Here is a 14,158-nt window from a genome sequence, read left to right on the forward strand (position 1 = left end):
TTATAGCTGATAGCACAGTGTTCTGTCTTTGTTGCTAGCTAGGTAGATCCTTTATACTCCAGCTTGACACTCGCGCATGGTGGGTGGTGTTGTTGTTGTGAATGGGCAACACGTCACGCTCGCGATGTATGTCGTTTGCAATTCATTCCAATGGCTGTCTTGTCAATACTTGTAAATAATACCTAAAATAACTCACATGATGACATGTTTGGTCACCATACTGAGAGTTGAGAAATTGTGTGGGTGCAGGCTTTTGCTCCAACCAAGCAGTAACACTTATTATTGTCAGAATGCTTTGGAATCAACTGGCAATGATTTCAAACCTTGACTGTGGAATGTGTGAATGAAATGTAGTTAGATGTTGAGGCATTCATAAAATCATATTGTAGCCCGACCGGGACTTGAACCCCGGTCCAGTGACTGTCAAGCCAACAGCGTAAACTCCAACGCCAAGAGGTCCGAACAACTTGATGAGGTTGCTAGGTGTTGGGATAAGGTCTCTACATTACCCCCTTCCTTTGGTTCTCTCCTTCTTCCTTTCCCCCTGCTCCTCATAGCCCATGAGAAGGAGATGAGCATCCCAGATTACATGCAGTGTGCTGAGGACCATCAGACGGTCTTGGTGGTGGTCCAACCAGTGGGCATCGTCCCTGAGGACGAGTTCTTCAGGATCTACAAACGCATTGCCTCTGTGGCCCAGGTAAGCATTCATTATGTGTGCTAGCTATGAGGGCGTCCCAAATGGCACCCTATTGCAGGGCCCACACGTGTCAAAAGTAGTGCACTAAGTGCTTCTACATGCTGCTTCTACATCACTTACTGTTTGGGGTTTTAGGCTGGCTTTCTGTATAAGCACTTAGTGACAATCTGCTGATGTAAAAAGGGCTTTATGAATACATTTGATTGATATAGGGAATAGGGTGGCATTTGTGACATAGTCTCGGCCTATGTCTTATTATTTATTGAAATATGTAACCCCTGTCCACTTTGTAGTTATTTGTTTTTTAATGTAATGTTTTAACCATTGGATCCTGATTGTCAAATGATCCCTATTTTGTTCTGTTTTGCCTTTTCATGGTGTTGGGAAAAAAGGTGTCCATCCGGGACTCCCAGAGGAACCTCTATATCCGTTACCGTCACCACTACCTCCCTGAGAACAACGAGTGGGGAGACTTCCAGACACACCGCAAGGTTTGTTGCTTTGTGGCTTTTATTTTTCCTGTTTGTTGCTTTTCGTAATGTTTATTTGGGTTTCAGAAATGCACTTTGTTTTTTGTGTCGTTTACAGCAGCCTTTCGCAAACCTCTCCTTGGGCCCACAGCCGTTTCATCTATTTGAAGTATTCCAGAGTTAGCATACCTGATTCAACTTGTCTATTAATCATCAAGCCCTTGACTACTTGAATTAGGTGTGCTAGTTTAGGGCTACAACCACACTGTGAAATGTCTGGGAGTTCCCAAGGAGAGGTTAGAGAAGCACTGCTGTGCGGTATGTGTCTTTTTGTCCTGTGCATGACATTTCCCCTCAGGAATAATAGTATTATCTGTCTATCTATCTCTATTCATCTCTATCTATCTAGGTCGTGGGCCTCATCTCCGTGACGACCTGTGGTTCGGCTAAAGAGTGGCCCCAAACGTCGGACCGTTTCCATTGCCAGAAGGATGTGTTCGGAGCCACGCTGTACGACTCACGGCTCCTGGTGTTCGGGTTGCAGGGGGAGATAGCAGAGCAGCAGAGGACTGATGTGGCTTTCTACCCTAGTTATGATGACTGTCCCGATGTGGAGAAGAGGGTGGAGGACTTTGTGGAGTCCATCTTCATTGTGCTGGAGTCCAAGAGGCTGGATAGAGCCACAGACAAGTCTGGGGATAAGATACCACTGCTTTGTGTTCCCTTTGAGAAGAAAGACTTTGTGGGGCTGGACACTGATAGCAGGAGTTTTCTTTTCTTCTGCACTCTATTTGGGTTTTATAGGTCTGGTATCATCCACATGTTTTGCTGCACTTATATAGTTTTTCAGTTGGTCAAGGAATTTGGAATTAACAAAGTTGGTTTTTAAAAACTTTCTTTGAGCCTGTACTAGAGGTCTACCAATTAATCGGTATGGCCGATTTCAAGTTTTCATAACAATCGGTAATTGGCATTTTTGGACACCGATCATGGCCGATTACATTGCACTCCACGAGGAGACTGCGTGGCAGGCTGACTACCTGTTATGCCAGTGCAGCAAGGAGCCAAGGTAAGGTGCTAGCTAGCATTAAACCTATCTTATAATCTTAACATAATCATTAGTTAACTACACATGGTTGATTATATTACTAGTTTATCTAGCTTGTTCTGCGTTGCATATAATCAATGCTGTCCCTGTTAATTTATCATTGAATCATAGCCTACTTCGCCAAACAGGTGATTTAACAAGCGCATTCGTGAAAAAAGCACTATCGTTGCACCAATGTGTACCTAACCATAACATCAACGCTTTTCTTAAAATCAATACACAAGTATATATTTTTAAACCTGCATATTTAGTTAATATTGCCTGCTAACATGAATTTCTTTTAACTAGGGAAATTGTCACTTCTCTTGCGTTCTGTGCAACAGAGTCAGGGTATATGCAGCAGTTTGGGCCACCTGGCTCGTTGTGAACTGTGTGAAGACCATTTCTTCCTAACAAAGACAGCCAACTTCGCCAAACGGGGGGTGATTTAACAAAAGCGCATTTGCGAAAAAGCACAATCGTTCCACGAATGTACCTAACCATACATTTCAATGCCTTTCTTAAAATCAACACACAGAAGTATATATTTTTAAACCTGCATATTTAGTTAAAAGAAATTAATGTTAACAGGCAACATTAAACTAAGGAAATTGTGTGACTTCTCTTGCGTTCATTGCACGCAGAGTCAGGGTATATGCAACAGTTTCGTTGCGAACTAATTTGCCAGAATTTTACGTAATTATGACATAACATTGAAGGTTGTGCAATGTAACAGCAATATTTAGACTTAGGGATGCCACCCGTTAGATAAAATACGGAACGGTTCCGTATTTCACTGAAAGAATAAATGTTTTATTTTCGAAATGATAGTTTCCGGATTTGACCATATTAATGACCTAAGGCTCATTTCTGTGTGTTATTATATTATAATTAAGTCTAGCCTAAAGGTTTTTAGATGGTTTTTACTTGGCTGGTTGTTACAAAATGCTGGAAAAAGTCTGACCCCAGTGTTTCTCTGTGATGTCCATCGTCTAGATAGCCTTGTCATTACATTAGTGTTGCTAAGGACAACAGTCAACGTTGCGTGTTTATTTCCTCGTTCAAAAATCAGTTTTTATTTTTGCTTCTTTCCTTTTTTCTTTGTTTATCTTGGTTACTTTATTTGTCTTATTTGTTTCTTTCATACTGTCCTGTGAGTTTGTTGCGTGTGAAAAGGTGAGATGCTGTTAGACACATCGCTTTAGTTAAGCCCATCCTAGTTCCAGTTTAAGCCCACCCCTAAACGAGACACTCCGCCCTGGCCCCGTCCCCTACCCCAGTGCTCTTGTGTATGGGTTCATTGCTTAGATCCAAACTCATCACTCCTCTCAACTTTGTATGAAATAAAATCATAACAACAAGAGTTCTGAAGGAGCTGATAGTTTGGACATGCAGAGTACAGAACACTGTCAACGACTGAGGCTTATCTATTCTATTATGTGCTTGTAAAGGTTTGTCCAGGCTTTCAGGAACGTGATGATTGGGAGCTTGTCACCTGACCCGAGCTTGACTGAGTGAATAAGGTCTATGCTCTAATTCTTCTGAAGCATCACACATTCTATAACATGGATCTCATATCTTCTACTATGTTCTGCTGCTAGTACATTTTTACCATGGATCTCATATCTACTACTATATTCTGCTGCTAGTACACTTTACCATGGATCTGATATCTACTACTATATTCTGCTGCTAGTACACTTTACCATGGATCTGATATCTACTACTATATTCTGCTGCTAGTACACTTTACCATGGATCTGATATCTACTACTATATTCTGCTGCTAGTACACTACCATGGATCTCATATATTCTACTATATTCTGCTGCTAGTACACTTTACCATGGATCTCATATCTTCTACTATATTCTGCTGCTAGTATACTTTACCATGGAGCTCATATCTACTACTATATTCTGCTGCTAGTACACTTTACCATGGATCTCATATCTACTACTATATTCTGCTGCTAGTACACTTTACCATGGATCTCATATCTACTACTATATTCTGCTGCTAGTACACTTTACCATGGATCTCATATCTACTACTATATTCTGCTGCTAGTACACTTTACCATGGATCTCATATCTACTACTATATTCTGCTGCTAGTACACTTTACCATGGATCTCATATCTACTACTATATTCTGCTGCTTGTACACTTTACCATGGATCTCATATCTACTACTATATTCTGCTGCTAGTACACTTTACCATGGATCTCATATCTACTACTATATTCTGCTGCTAGTATACTTTACCATGGATCTCATATCTACTACTATATTCTGCTGCTAGTACACTTTACCATGGATCTCATATCTACTACTATATTCTGCTGCTAGTACACTTTACCATGGATCTCATATCTACTACTATATTCTGCTGCTAGTACACTTTACCATGGATCTCATATCTACTACTATATTCTGCTGCTAGTACACTTTACCATGGATCTCATATCTACTACTATATTCTGCTGCTAGTACACTTTACCATGGATCTCATATCTACTACTATATTCTGCTGCTAGTACACTTTACCATGGATCTCATATCTACTACTATATTCTGCTGCTAGTACACTTTACCATGGATCTCATATATTCTATTATGTTCTACTGCAACTACATTTTAACATGGATCTCGTATATCCGAGATTTATGGAGGGATGCATCACCTTCAACTAGGCTTATTATTGCACCTGCTATGAAAGCATGACTTTGAATGTGGTATCCATGTTCTTCTAAGCATACCATACATAATGTATTGCTCATCATTTTATTTCACAAACTAGGCTAACAAATGGTAACACAGGCATAGTTTGTCTTCATCCGAATAGTTTAGGCCCGACTCATTATTCTGAATCTAAACAATATGAGCAAAGCAAATGTACCATAAATTCACTAATAACATGGAAGTCAACCCCGTTCTCTAGGTAACACAATACTAGGAGGGTTTGACCCTAGACCTTCCCAGTATCTCAGGCTCCAGTAAAGAGTTATAGACAGAGGTCTTGAACTGGCCTCCTTTTCTTCTGTTAGAATTACAAACGTTGATGTTGTCATCCTGTTCTTCAATCCTTGTGTGTGTAATGTGCTAAACTTCAGGATCAGGGTTGTTCTGATGATTTTTCTCTATTGGGTTCTCCCCTCCCCAACCCCTGTCTCCCTTGCTTGTGCTCTCCCACTCCACACACACCACTTGTAACTGATAAGATTCATTCAACACTGAGTCTCCTCTGCTAGCACCCAATGGGACCTGGGTAAGAAAATACGTTATGCTAAAAGGACTTTTATTTTGGAAACCATACGAGAGAGAGACAAAATATGTTTTTTTGTGAACATGATGTAAGAAGTAAACCCTACTTGGATACTTGTTTGCTGTAACGTGTACAAAGTTGTATTGTAAATGGATACCTCTACGACATCTGACTGATGTTTCTTTCCCTCCTCCTCCTTAGGCACTATAAGAAGCGTTGCCAGGGCCGTATGAGGAAGCACGTTGGGGACCTGTGTTTGCAGGCAGGCATGTTGCAGGATGCCCTGGTTCACTATCACATGGCAGTGGAGCTGCTCCGCTCCGTCAATGACTTCCTGTGGCTCGGGGGTAAGACTGGGGAGGAAGACATGGCTCCTCCCTGCAGGTTTTTGCGCCGACCCTACTATAACACACCTTACTCTACTAATCAGCGGCTTACCACGACCTTGAAGGCAATCAGGGGTGCTACAATAGGGTAGTAGCAAAATCCTGCCAAGCCCAGTACCTCTGCAAGGAGGATGGATCATCACCCTTGCCATACTGTACATACAGAATGCCCTTTAGTCAATTTCTAATGGAGGGTATTCTGTTTCATCTCCCTTGTGTCCTGGTTCTCCAGCTGCGTTAGAGCGCTTGTGTTCAGCCTCTGTTATCTTCCACTACCCTGGAGGAACAGCAGGGAAGGCTTCTGGACGCGAACCCAGCCTGGCACATGGCCAGGGCCAAGCAGCCGACGCAGGGAAGAGACACCGGCCAGGTAAATAGCACTCCTCTCTCTTGCCTGCTCTCTCTGTTTGTGAGGTTGGGGGTGGTCTTCTTGGTAGGGATATTTGTGACGGGCCCCGAGGTATTCAAGCAGTGAAAGGGATTTATTAAAAAAAAAAAAAAATGTGCTTCTTGTTTGGCCAAGCCAAGTTGGCCATATGGGTAAGAAGGAAGAACCGGGTCGGGTGGGACAGACAGACAAACAGACAGACAGACCCGGTGTTATTATTGAAAGGGAGGGTCTCTGCGCGTCTCAGGGTTGAATTTGATCAAATTAAAAGTGTGGTGGTATGGGGCCCCCAGGGGAGCTGTCTGTACGTCTGGAGAGGAGGGGTTGGAGGTACGGTTGTAACGTGGATTGTATTTTACTATGTGGCGGTTGTGGTGTTTATGGGGAGGGAGGTGTTTTTAGTGTAATATCTCATTAAAGAACTTGTGTTGTGTGACAGTGGAAGATGTCCGGAGGTTTCTGAATGAGCTGTGATTATAGGATGGTTGGAAGGAAGCGATCTCCCTGGCTGTCTGACGTGTGGCCCAAGCAATTGCAGCTAGTATGGCTAGTACTATGACAACACAAGCTTTGCTACGCTTTTCTCAGCCCAGCTGCTTCTGTTGTTCTGTGCCCTGGACAACATTACCTGAGACATCTTGTGGCCCCCACAACCTAAACCATTTGTTCTGAACAGTATTTCATATCATATTTCCATTCACCCATGTCTTTACTTCATATTATTAACAAGTCAACTACTTTAACCCCTAAATAACCGCACATATTTTGCTTCAGTTTATTCCTGAAGTGATTAGAAATAGAGCACTATACGGCGGGGACCGATGGGGAAAGTCACAAGGAACCGTCGAAGAAGCGTCACGTTTGGGGACTAACTTTGCTTTCAGCAACTTACTGCACTGTGTGAACCTGCGTTCTCTCTCTGTGTGTCTGTCTCTGTGTGTTACCGTACGGGCGCAGGAGGTACTCATAGACCCAGGTATGGTATGACACTTAACAGGGCCGCCCTGCATAGCGTTACTCCTAGCTAGACATCTCACCTACCTGTGTTTGCCTGCTGTGGCTCTTTTCCCTCTTACTTGTTGGTTTTATGCTTTTTGTGACGACAACCTTGGTCCCGGATCTGTTTGTGCTGTCTTACCAACTAAGGCCAGACAACACAGACAGATCTGGGACCAGGCTATCAATTGCACTACATTTGATTCCAACGTTTTATTGTTTCCACCACTGGTAAATCAAAACTGATACCCCCCTTAAGGCAGGGGTTGTATTCCTGTTGTTCTTGTCAGCGTTAATGTTGTTGGGTGTTCGTGCTTCATTACGTCATTGACCTCTTCTAATCAATGAAGAGTAACCATTTAAAATCATCATCAACAACATTATATTCAGCACTATAACCTCTGATTTAGATTTTAAACTAATTCAGACATCCACCAGAGGGTGGCGATGTTGGTATTGTAGTACTGCTGATTGGGGCGTCCAAGCTATTTGTCTGTTCTTCCTGTAGCCTCAAGTTACAATGTAGAACTGTTCAGTGTGAGGCATTTTGGCCAACCTATCAGTAGGATATGCTGCAGAAATGTAGCTCGTATATCTTTTTAGAGACTGGGGTTGGTTTTACTCAACCATTCAATCCAAGGTGTCTGTATAAAGTGTCTCGTTCTGGGTCTAGATGTAACATGTTGCACATTTTTCAAACACCTTAAAAAAAAAAAGCTAATATATTCCATTTAGCAGATGCTTTTATCCAATGCGACTAACAGTCGTGTGCCCAAAATGTTTACGGATGGGTGGTCCCGGGAATCGAACCCATTATCCTGGCGCTATAAGCACCATTCTTTACTAACTGAGCTAAAGAGGACCACTTAGCAATGTTTTTATTCAAACCAAGTTACAGTACGGTGAGTGTATACATTTCTAGTATGTGTGTGTGATCCCAGAGTAGTCTTATGATTCACATGTAACGCTGTGTCATAGTGACATCGCCGCGACACCGTTGCTATGGACCCAGCTAGCGCCGTTTCTAGGCAAAGTTTTCTCAATACAAAATTTGTATTCAGATCACATAGGTGTATGACAGATACTACTCCTATTTCAATTGAAACGCTCCAAACTACTGAGCACATGATGACATGTTGATCACGTAACAGTGAGCAGTGACCCGCGAAGGCCTTTTATTTCTAGATGGATTGTTTTGTATTCCCATATAAAAGTGAATGCCGCGCATGGCAGTTATTGAGCGCTGTCTTGATACCTCGGTGTTTGAAACGCCTGTCGACGCTGCGTTAAATGTGTGTGCTCAGGTAAGCTGTACTCACTTTCTGAGTATGTCATTGTTGATTGTTGTGACCGTGGCCATATGCATGGATGTGAAGAGCCAAGTGGTGGATGGGTCTGATAACATTGACAATATTCTGAGTCATTAATTTCATTTTCCCCTTCTCCTCTCTCTCTCTCTCTCTCTCTCTCTCTTCCCTCAGGTGCACTCACAGCCAATGGGATCAGTGCAGACACCAGCAGTGAAATCGGTCGGGTCAAGAACTGCCTGGGTCCTGAAGACATCATAGAGAAATACAAGGAGGCCATCTCCTACTATGGCAAGGTATTGGAAAAGATGAGAAATAGATTTCCCACGCACACTATTGAATGCTCCTATCTACTTTGTTCCATCTCCTGCTATGACAAGGCAATGGACAAGAATATTTCAAAAGCCCTGTACTTACATCTAGCTATTTTTCATCTGCATGGTACAAAAAATATAAATCCTAGGAAATAAACAGACACACACACTGTTGAATGCTCCTGCAGACTTCATTACATGCAACGTTTCAACAAGAAGGTTCAGTGTTTGCGCCTTGCAGACCGATGCTGTTTGCAGACAGTATTTAATTATCCACTATCCAGTTTGCAGTTCTCAACATATCCATCAGGGGACAGTAGCTCACTAGGTATCAGTGATGGTTGGGCAGTCTGCTGCAGCAGAGGGTGGCTGTGTGCACACTGTAAACAAACTACTACATGCTGACTACAGGAGAATATGTCTGAGTGCACTGAAGTCAACATTGGAAAGCTTAGCTAGCATGATGTCACTGTCTGTTACAATTAGCCAAATGGAAGTGTGGGGCCATCTCGAATGCTATATTACCTCAACAATTGAAATCCCCCCCCAAAAATGTAGAGCATCATTGCCATCAAGACTAGACATGAGTTAATTGCCTTGTTAGTCTATTAGTAACTATACTTAGAGTTATAACACAGTAAGTATAACAAACAAACCTAACAGATTGGGATAAAACACTGATGCGTAAACATCCATAACATCCCAGTAGACCTTCTGAAACTCTGCAGTGTGTTATTGCCACTATTATAATTGGATTTTTGCTCTGACCTCGCTTGGCCCTTTTACCTGTAACTAGTTCACTCCAAATTAAATTACATTATATCTCGACACAACGGGACCATTCAGATATTAATTGAATTTTAATGAGGAGACAATGGAGATAGGGGTGGCTGGCTGGTTATGTGAGAGAGAAGTGTATGGAGTCTAAGCAGCACTATTGTACATCGAGTCCAGTTTCTACTTCAATATAACTACTAGGTGGGAACCCGGAACTCCCCTGGAAGAGTCATGTGGCGTAAAGTAACAATAAACGACAGAGGTTCCGTATCACCCCGTGGACTGTGATCAGTAATCTCACGCCTCTGTTACAGATGTCTGTAGTTGAAAAAGACCGATGACGCAATACATCTGTTCAGAATATTATGCAGGGTGGAAGAAATCAGAGAAGTCCTCATTGGTTAGTTAGGTTTTCCTTATGCTGATCCTGGGCTGTCTGTTCTTATCATCTCCCTCCCCCTCTTCCTCTCCTTCATCCCTCCCCCTCTTCCTCTCCTTCATCCCTCCCCCTCTTCCTCTCCTTCATCCCTCCCCCAGTATAAGAATGCAGGTGTGGTAGAGCTGGAGGCGTGTGTGAAGGCAGTCAGGGTGCTAGCCATTCAGAAGAGGGCCATGGAAGCCTCAGAGTTCCTCCAGAATGCTGTCTACATCAACCTGGGACAGGTAAGACCTCACCTGACATGTAAATGTACCTCTCTGGGGGGGGAGAACCATCATACCTGGGGCGGCAGGGTAGCCTAGTGGTTAGAGCGTTGGACTAGTAACCGGAAGGTTATTGAAAATAAGAATTTGTTCTTAACTGATTTGCCTAGTTAAATAAAGGTAAACTAAATAAAATACTGGTCGCAAACACACTGTAAGGGACCAGAGTTTTACCTAGTCAAGTCCCATGTTTACATCTCATATTCAGGAAAAACTCTGGGCCCCAGTTGTCGTCTAACCAGGGTCCAGAGTTTCACCTAGATCATATAGTCAGGAAAAACTCATTGCCCAATGGGAAACCAAAAGGACTGCCTGCCAACACCCAGGTCCCATAGAGGCTGTCAACCCCCAGGTCCCATAGAGGCTGTCAACCCCCAGGTCCCATAGAGGCTGTCAACCCCCAGGTCCCATAGAGGCTGTCAACCCCCAGGTCCCATAGAGGCTGTCAACCCCCAGGTCCCATAGAGGCTGTTAACCCCCAGGTCCCATAGAGGCTGTTAACCCCCAGGTCCCATAGAGGCTGTCAACCCCCAGGTCCCATAGAGGCTGTCAACCCCCAGGTCCCATAGAGGCTGTCAACCCCCAGGTCCCATAGAGGCTGTCAACCCCAGGTCCCATAGAGGCTGTCAACCCCCAGGTCCCATAGAGGCTGTCAACCCCCAGGTCCCATAGAGGCTGTCAACCCCAGGTCCCATAGAGGCTGTCAACTCCCAGGTCCCATAGAGGCTGTCAACTCCCAGGTCCCATAGAGGCTGTCAACTCCTAGGTCCCATAGAGGCTGTCAACTCCCAGGTCCCATAGAGTCTGTCAACCCCCAGGTCCCATAGATGCTGTCAACTCCCAGGTCCCATAGAGGCTGTCAACTCCCAGGTCCCATAGAGGCTGTCAACTACCAGGTCCCATAGAGGCTGTCAACTACCAGGTCCCATAGTCTGTCAACCCCCAGGTCCTGTACTCAGGCACCTGTTACTGCTGCTTGCCTGTCTGAGGATCACCTGCCAACACACAGGTCCCATAACTTGACACAAAGGAAAGCTCCTCTGACAGGTGCCTAAGGCCTTCCTGCGAGGGACTCTATTCAGGCAGTCACACAGTGTGCTCTGTAGGCCTGTCTCTCTTGGAGGGAAATCTTAGTTGTGTCTTGGACGATTCTGCCAGTGTGCCACCACCTCCTTTTCATTGTGCAGTGACTGATCGTTCTCATAACCTTTCCACAGATTTGTTTTATAAATCAAATTGAGCTTTTCCAGAGATTTGTTTGGAAATAAGTTGTATAACTTTGTGTTATGAAGGATTTATAATAATATATAATAATAATAATATATGACATTTTTTTAGCAGATGCTTCTGCTCGGGTCTCCTGAGTGGCACAGTGGTCTAAGGCACTGCATCACAGTGCTAGAGGCGTCACAACAGACCTGTGTTCAATCCCAGGCTGTATCACCAACCAATAGGGTGGCGCACAATTTCCCCAGGATCGTGCCGTTTAGGGGAGGGTTTGGCCGGGGGGGTTTGACTTGGCTCATTGTGCTCTAGCGATTCCTTGTGGCAGGCCAGGCGCCTGCAGGCTGACCTCTGTTGTCAGTTAAACTGTGTTTCCTCTGACACACTGGATTTCGTTAAGAAGCGCAGTTTGGTGGGTCATGTTTTGTGGGACGCATCACTCGACCTTCACCTCTGAGCCCGTTGGGGAGTTGCAGCGATGAGACAAGATTGAAATTGGGCAGAAAAAAGGGGTAAAAAAAAAACCCAAAACAACTCTGCTAAATGGAATAAAATATTATTATTATTATAAATTCTTGACAGTAAAACAAGTTATGCAGCTTATTTCCAAATTAATCTCTGTAAAAGTTCAATTTGACTCATAAAACAAATCTGGGACAACCCGTACATAAAATGTATGCACGCATGACTGACATTTTAGGTACGGGTGGTCTCAATTTAAATGCAGTGTTTCCATGTGTGTGGTTTAAATAGTTTTTCAATGTAATAAAATCAGTCCATCACCAACCAATTAACCAATTAACCAACCAACCAATCAACCATCCAGTTAACCAAAAACCAACCAATTAACCAACCAACCAATTAACCAACCAAACAATTAACCAACCAATCAACCAACCAAACAACCAACAATTAACCAACCAACCAATTAACCAACCAATTAACCAAACAACCAAGCAATTAACCAAGCAATTAACTAATTAACAAACCAATTAACCAACCAACTAACCAATTAACCAACCAACTAACCAATTAACCAACCAACTAACCAATTAACCAACCAATTAACCAACCAATCAATCAATCAATCAACCAATCAACCATCCAGTTAACCAAAAACCAACCAATTAACCAACCAACTAACCAATTAACCAACCAATCAATCAACTAACCAATTAACCAACCAATCAATCAACCAACCAATTAACCAACCAACCAACCAAACAATTAACCAACCAATCAATTAACCAAACAACCAACAATTAACCAACCAACCAATTAACCAACCAAACAATTAACCAACCAATCAACCAACCAAACAACCAACAATTAACCAACCAACCAATTAACCAACCAATTAACTAAACAACCAAGCAATTAACCAAACAACCAAGCAATTAACCAAGCAATTAACTAATTAACAAACCAATTAACCAAGCAATTAACATCTTAACAAACCAATTAACCAACAACCAACCAACCAACCAATGATCTCTGTTTTCTCAGCTGTCTGAGGAAGAGAAGATCCAGCGTAACAGCATTCTCTCTGAGCTCTACCACCTGATTGGTTTCCACCGTAAGTCAGCCTTCTTCAAGCGGGTAGCAGCCATGCAGTGTGTGGCCCCCACAATCCCAGAGCCTGGCTGGAGGGCCTGCTACAAGCTGCTGCTGGAGACCCTGCCTGGATACAGCCTCTGCCTCGACCCCAAAGACTTCAGCAAAGGTACCCAACTGGATATGCCTTTACTCTGTGTCAAAACTGTCCCATACACTGTTGAGTGATCCCTACAACTTTATATTATCAATAAAAACACACACACAAGCACAGATATCTGTTTCAGTAAGGTCAGTACTTAGCAAGAGATTGAATAACATTGCCTTGCTCTGAGCATTATTTAAAGGATATTCTCTTCAAGAGCTCTTCTCAGGGGTAATACGTATTCCGGGCACCACTTTGCGCAAAAAGACACACAATTGATTTGAGACCTGCGCTGACCCAGACCTCTGCTACACAAACACGCACGCACGCACGCACGCACGCACGCACGCACGCACGCACGCACGCACGCACGCACGCACGCACGCACGCACGCACGCACGCACGCACGCACGCACGCACGCACGCACGCACGCACGCACGCACGCACGCACGCACGCACGCACGCACGCACGCACGCACGCACACACACACACACACACACACACACACACACACACACACACACACACACACACACACACACACACACACACACACACACACACACACACACACACACACACACACACACACACACACACACACACACACACACACACACACACGAAATAAACACTTTCTCAGGGTCCTTAGGATAAGCTGCTGTGCACTGCAGGCTCTTGACCCTCACCTTGCTCAACCCACTCCACCATGAGGGACTGGAGCATAAAAGAAAAACTGACGGAGAAAACATTCAGAGTCCTCTATCTCTACTGTGATCCTCTTTCAAGCACCCACTTGAGAAGAGTTTCTGTCAGGCAGAGAGAGACGTTGTTGTTG

The 14,158-nt window shown here is 43.7% G+C and overlaps 1 pseudogene; it reads left to right on the forward strand.

Moving 5' to 3' along the window:
* Nucleotides 1-14,158, forward strand: part of LOC118377046 (trafficking protein particle complex subunit 9-like) — a 459,082-nt pseudogene that overhangs the window by 352 nt on the left and 444,572 nt on the right.

Source organism: Oncorhynchus keta, chromosome 19 (genome assembly GCF_023373465.1).
Source record: "Oncorhynchus keta strain PuntledgeMale-10-30-2019 chromosome 19, Oket_V2, whole genome shotgun sequence".
Lineage (NCBI taxonomy): Eukaryota > Metazoa > Chordata > Actinopteri > Salmoniformes > Salmonidae > Oncorhynchus > Oncorhynchus keta.